This window comes from Lactuca sativa, chromosome 5 (genome assembly GCF_002870075.4).
Source record: "Lactuca sativa cultivar Salinas chromosome 5, Lsat_Salinas_v11, whole genome shotgun sequence".
Lineage (NCBI taxonomy): Eukaryota > Viridiplantae > Streptophyta > Magnoliopsida > Asterales > Asteraceae > Lactuca > Lactuca sativa.
In genome coordinates, this window is record NC_056627.2 from 272,787,115 (window position 1) to 272,793,828 (window position 6,714).

Genomic DNA, 6,714 nt, shown 5'->3' on the forward strand with positions numbered 1-6,714 from the left:
ATTAGCTGCGACTAAAAGGTTCAGAAGGCGCTAAGGAACCCTAAGCTTCAAGAGTTGGAAGAATTCAAGCAATTAGGTTAATTCTACCACTTAGACTTAGGAATTAAACATGTTTGCTTTCTTAAACTTTGTTTCTTTGTTTGTTTCTACTGCAACTATGAGCTAAACTCGTTTTTGTTTCTGTTTGGGGAATACCAAAGAACTCCTATGGTTTAATTATTGAATTTTGTTTAATTGTCTATTGGTGATTTGTTAAATTAAGTTTGTTAAAGAACCTTATGTGTTAATCACTACTATTTTCTGTTAATTGGAAGGCAATTAGGTTGCATGAACATCACTTAATTGTTAACCTCATATGTCTATGTGAATGCTAAAACGTATGCTTGGAAGTAATGATTATGAAACTAAGATTAATAAGAAAATAGGAAGATTAATGTGTGAGCTTGTTGAGAAACCACCAACAAGAGGTTAATTGAATTAATAACTTAATTAACCATTACAAATCTTATTTAATCCAAATAATTAATCTAGGGAATTAATTAGTTTAAACACTTGATCAACGCTTAAAGTAGTTAATTGTCTAAGGGTTAGGAGTAATGAATATGAACCTAACTATTATAATTGGTAACCAATAGCAATTAATCCACCCTAACTTGAATAACCATAGGAGTGAATTGGTTGAACCTGAATAGAAACATTTTATCCAAATTTGGTGAAGTAGTTGTTGCTTTAGTTATTTAGTTGAATTAGTTTGTTTAAGTTTCTAGTCTTGCAAAACTAGAGAAAACCCCTTTTCTATTAATTGTTTTATTTAAATAATATTAGCATTTATTTTAATTGTTTACCATTCCCTGTGTTCGATACCCTACTTGCTTGAACTATACCACAATTGATAGGTTCACTGCCTTTTGTGTGTTATTTGACAATTAAAGTAGGATTAAAACTAAGTGAGTTTTACACACATCAAGTTTTTGGCGCCGTTGCCGGGGACGGTTCTAAAATTAGCATTAAATTCTAATTCAATCGACCCTTTGTGTAAGATTCATCTTACGCAAAGTTAATTTCTGCTCAATTTTTGTTTAAGTAAAAATATATATATATATATATATATATATATATATATATATATATATATATATATATATATTCTTTCTCACGCGTTCTGATTTTTACGTGAACTCGCCGAGTGCATTCGCCCCGACTCGGCGAGTCTGCGCTGAATCAGATTAAATTTTTGTTCTTTTTTACGCGTTCTTTTTTTGTTTTAAAGTGCAGTTAGTTCATGACCCGAGGATCCTCTACACCTCTAATTCCTCCTCTTGAAGATCCGGAAACCGCATTAAGAAGAAACAAGGGCAAAACCGTTGGAGAAACCACCTCTTCAAAGAACTCACCACTCAAAAACTTCAAATCCGTGTTTGGCAAGAAGAGGAGCAGCAAAGCAGGAGCATCCAGTGCATCGTTGTCAACCGAAAATCCGATCCCGAAAGACACCGAATACGAGACCGAAGAAGAAAGCGAGCACACATCCGATATTGAAGAAGACTTAGCCACCGCAATGGCTAATATTGACGAGATCCCCATGGGGGAGTGGAAGAAAAGGATGCGTGATGACACCGGCCCGGGACTTGTGCAACCCGCAATCCCCGCTACCGCTACGTTCGAACTAAAGGGCCATATTCTCGCTCAACTCAAGGAGATACCATTTCACGGGAGAGATCATGAAGACGCCTATAAGCACTTAGATGAAGTAAATGACGTGGCGGATTACTTCAATGTACCTAATGTGCCCCGCGAGGTCCAGCTACTACGCATGCTTCCTGTCACGTTCAAAGGAGCTGCAAAGGATTGGTTGAAGTCACTCCCTCCCGGATCAGTTACTACATGGGCAAAAATGAAAGAAGAGTTCATAGACCATTTCTGCCCACCTTCCAAGATAGCCAAATTAAAGAAAGCCATTGCCAACTTCGAGCAACAACCCGGAGAATCTCTTTATGAAGCTTGGGAAAGGTACAAGAGCCTACTTAGAAATTGCCCACACCATGATCTAAATAGCCAACAGGAGGTCTCCATCTTTTATGATGGAGTAAATGTCACCACAAGGCAACTACTCGATTCACAAGGCCCGCTCACCCGAAAGCCACCTCCGGAAATAAAGGAATTGATTGAAGAATTCTCTAAGCACTCTAGAGAATACCACAACCCGAGGAATGAAGTGAGTCGTGGAGCAGTAAATTCGGTAAACGATGGTATGGCGGCGATAATAGCGAAACTCGATAGCCTAGACCGAAGAATGACGAAAATGGATCAAACGATCCATGCTATTAGGGTAGGATGCGAAAATTGTGGCGGCCCCCATCTTACAAAGGATTGTGATCGAGACGAGAATGGAAATAAAAAGGCTCAAGTATTTTACTCTAGCGGCGATAGATATGATGAAGACTGGAGGAAACCGAAGAAGGATTGGCTCCCATACGAAGAGTACAGAAAGGCTAAGGAAGAAAAATATAAGCAGAGGGAGAGGGGTTATTATCAAAAGGAGGAACCGGTGACGGACAAGAAGACGAACTTAGAAGACATACTTACAAAATTCATAAGCGCGTCCGAGAAAAGGCATAATGATCATGATGTGGCAATGCAGGAAACCAGAAACATATTGAAGAATCAGCAAGCTTCTATTCTCAACATAGAGAAACAACTGGGCCAACTTGCACATCAAGTAAACGAAAGAAGACCGGGTCAACTTCCGAGCAACACCCAACCCAATCCAAGGAACGAGAACGTGAGCGTTATAACCTCCTGCGGTGAAGAAGAAGTGGCTGAAACACTAAGGGTTTCCAAAGGGAAGGCAGAAAAGGAAGAAGAACCAGAACGAGAAGAACTCGATCCGACTCGCCGAGTCACCAAAATGGACTCGACGAGTCCAGTCGGGAAGGATAAAAAAGCAAGTTTTCTGAAGACATATAACCCTCCTTTGCCATACCCATCCAGAGCCATTCCTTCAGAAAAAGTTCAAGCCTATAGAACCTTCATGGAGCATGTTAAAGCCTTACAAGCCCATATGCCATTCGTGGACACAATGCTCCAAACTCCCAAATACTTTAACTTGCTTAAGGGTTTGTTTGCTGCCAGGAAAGATCTTGCTGAAGTCGCGGAGGTATTGATGAGTGAGCTACCTGAGAAGAAGGGTGATCCGGGTAATATGGTAATCCCGTGCCAATTTGGCAATGATGTTTCCACACGAGCTTTGGCTGATTCAGGGGCAAGCATTAATTTGATGCCCTATTCATTCTTTAAGAAGCTAAATTTACCAGTGCCAAAGCCGGTAAATATGAGAATCCATTTGGCAAATAAAATAATTATTCATCCACAAGGCATATGTGAAAATCTCCTTATCAAAGTAGACAAGTTCATCTTCCCAGTAGACTTTGTGGTGGTGGAGATGAAAGAAGACCCCAAAATACCAATTATTTTGGGAAGAACGTTCTTAAACACCGCATGTGCCCTAATTGACATATCCGAGACTACATTGACATTAAGAGTGGGTGATGAGTCGGTGATGTTTAAAGCTAATCCAGAAATAAATCAAGAAGAAGAAAAGCGAGAAGAAATCTCATCTATCCAATTAGATGATGAGGCATTGCAAAAAGAGCTTGATATTTTATTAAAAGAAGACCCAAGTAAGTTCACGCTACACTCAGAAGAAGTTTCAGATGCTGACAAAGACTTGGAGGAGCTAGAAAAGCTACTGGAAGGAGCCGACTCAGAAAACGATCCAGAATTGGTGAAACCCGTCCCGACTCGCCGAGTCGTCATAATGGACTCGACGAGTCCAGTCGATCTGGATAGAAACTTGACCAAAACTGATCTGTTTGTGAATAGTCCTTCACATACCCTGGTTTCAGTTACTGTTTATGAAGAACAATTGGCAGAAGAGGAAAAAGGAATGGAGGTACAACACGCCAATGTGGCATGCATTGATACGATGCCATTTGGAGAAGGGTTAGGCACGGGAAAGAATGCAGGAATAAAGGATAGGGAGGAAGAAGCTGATCACCAATTCACCACTAAACCTAAAGCACGGACCATCATGAAATATGAAGTCATTAAATTTAAAGAGAAGGATGTTCAAGAATTGGTGAAAAAGAAGAGGGTAAAGCAGAAAAAGAGAAAAAAGAAAGCCCAAGCAGCTGAAGATGAAGCAATGAAAAGGAGACGACACGAATTGAAGAGGGCTTACAAGAAAAAGATTTACGCCTACAAGACCAAGTATAAACCACAAAAAGAGAGGCGTACATTCCCGATGCTTGAAGATGACAAAACGTAAATGGGAAGGAGTCTAGCTAATGACTCCTCAAAAAGAAGCGCTTGGCGGGAGGCAACCCGTTCAATAGAGTTTGCTTTCTTTTACTTTTTAGTCTTTCTTTTTATTCTTCGTTTTATTTTCCATTCGTTTTTATTCTTAAATCTTCTAAATCATCGGGCATGTCTGCTTGAGAGTTGCATAGCCTAAGTGTGGGGTGAAATGATTCATAATAAACAGAAAAATTTTGAAAAATATGAAAATTTTTAAATGACTCGCCGAGTCTGACCACGACTCGACGAGTCCATATGGATTCCAGAAAAGCATTTAACTTCGCGACCAGACTCGACGAGTCTAACCACAACTCGACGAGTCGGTCTTATTTACAGAAAAAAAATTAATTTCGAAATTACTTTTACATCTGGTAAATAGGGTTTTAACCCTAAAAATTCAATTTCAACATCACACTCGCCGGGTACCCCCATTCGCAAACACTCTCAAGCATTCAAAGAAATCTTCCAATCTTCTTCAATTTCTCAAGGTTTAAACTCAAAAGGTAACAACTTTCTTCTTGATTTCTAAAGAAAATGAGAGTATAAGGCCATCTATGCCTGCAATTGCATGTAAAAAACCCGTTTTTGAAAAATAATGAAATTCTAGGGTTTCGATTTTTCATGAATATTGTTGTTTTGAATGCTTAGTTTGACCTTAGTACTTAGTAGGTAGTCCTTGAACAAAAACCCTTGACAGAAATTACAAGTTTTAAGGTCCAATTTCATGCAACCCGTCGACTGACTCGTGCAGGTTACGTGACTCGTCGAGTCAGGCATGGACTCGACGAGTCCAGTCGATTTACAGAAACCTTCCAGTTTTTAATTATTTTCTGTATTTCTGGGTTTTGTGTGTTTACTATGCAGAAATCATGTTCAGAAGAGGACAATCTTCAACTGGTAGCCAAGGGGAGTTTCCATGGTTAAACTTCCCGCAAATCGAATCCACTTCAACAATGAGGAAGTGGAAGAAGAAGCTCTCAGACATTAAGAAGAAGGAGGTGTATGTACCGAACAGAATTGATTGGGAATGGCTGCAGAGCGTTCGCTATGAAGAAGAACTAGCTCCTTACCTTTTGAAGGAGTTCCAACATGAAGGCAACAGCATGGTGTGTGATGGGTGGAGCCGGGTCTTCCGCATTCAAGAACCGGTTTATTTGGAGCTATGTTTAGAGTTCTTCTCCACGGTATCTTTTCATGGGGGAGTGGATGTGTATCACCCGACGAGCTTTACTTTTTGTCTTGGGGGCGAGTATCGTCAATGCTCGTTGGTGGATCTTGCTTGCCGGCTAGGGATCTATGATCAACCGTTGGTTTCAACAAACATCTTTCGGGCTTTCTTGGCAAACACTCATATGGCGTTCCCTGATGGAGTCACGAGTACGGGTTGGTGGAACACCATTGGGAATAAAGTTTATATCCCGAAGTCCGCGCAGGAAGGAAGCATCCGATCGCCGACTCACCGCCTCATTCACCGCCTTATTTCCTCCACCATCAACCAGAGGAAAGACGATGACAAGGTTTCCAACCTTGGTGTTTTCTACCTTTGGAGCATTATCACACCCGGCGTCTTTTGCAACATTCCATGGTGTATTGCTTCATACCTCTCAGCGGGTGCGGTCAAAGATCGCAAAACATCGCGCATCAATGGAGGCATGTTTGTCACCCGTTTGGCTAATTCATTCGGGTTGATGAACCGTGGTGCCTGGAACCTCATGACTTTGATCCCGACACCCCCATTTAATCCTATTCTTTTCCGCAGGGCCCGAATTATTGAAGACTATGGTGGTGGCCATTATGCCATCCCAAATGATGACCCGGTTGTAGGTCCTGAAGCATCGGGAAGGAGGGTGAGACCGAGAAGGGAACGGGATATGGAGGATGAGCCGCCGGTGATTCCGGTCGATAATGAAGATGTACCAATGGATTGGTACAATGTAGAGATGAGGCGGATGCAAGACCAATTGGCAAGGGGGCTGAATTTTAGCAATCAATCCCACATTCGACTTTTTGACCACTTCAATATCCCACATATTGATAGTGGGAATTATCCATATATTCCATCGTGGGATGAGAGGATTGCTGCTAGACAAAGCGGAGCCGGGGGAAGTGGAGCCGCTAATGATGATGAGGAAGATGAAGATTGATGTTTTTGTGTTTTTAATCAAACAATTTTAATTTGTTTTGTTTTATATTTTTATTTGGTGTGTATGCTTTAAGATTTTATGATTAATGGTTGTTTGCTTTAGTATTTTTCAGGAATTGAATTATGCTTGATTGCTTAGGATGGGTTAGAGATGTAAAGCATGGTTGTTTTTCGTGTGAGAGCGAGTCAAGGAAGCGAGTTTTTAACGTCAAAGT

General features: G+C 40.8%; 1 non-coding gene across 1 annotated transcript; it reads right to left on the minus strand.

Moving 5' to 3' along the window:
- Window positions 1-1,942: 1,942 nt before the first annotated feature.
- LOC128126504 (small nucleolar RNA R71) lies at window positions 1,943-2,049 on the minus strand. Its single transcript, XR_008224516.1, has one exon. It is a non-coding gene; the product is annotated as a small nucleolar RNA R71 (small nucleolar RNA).
- Window positions 2,050-6,714: the final 4,665 nt, after the last annotated feature.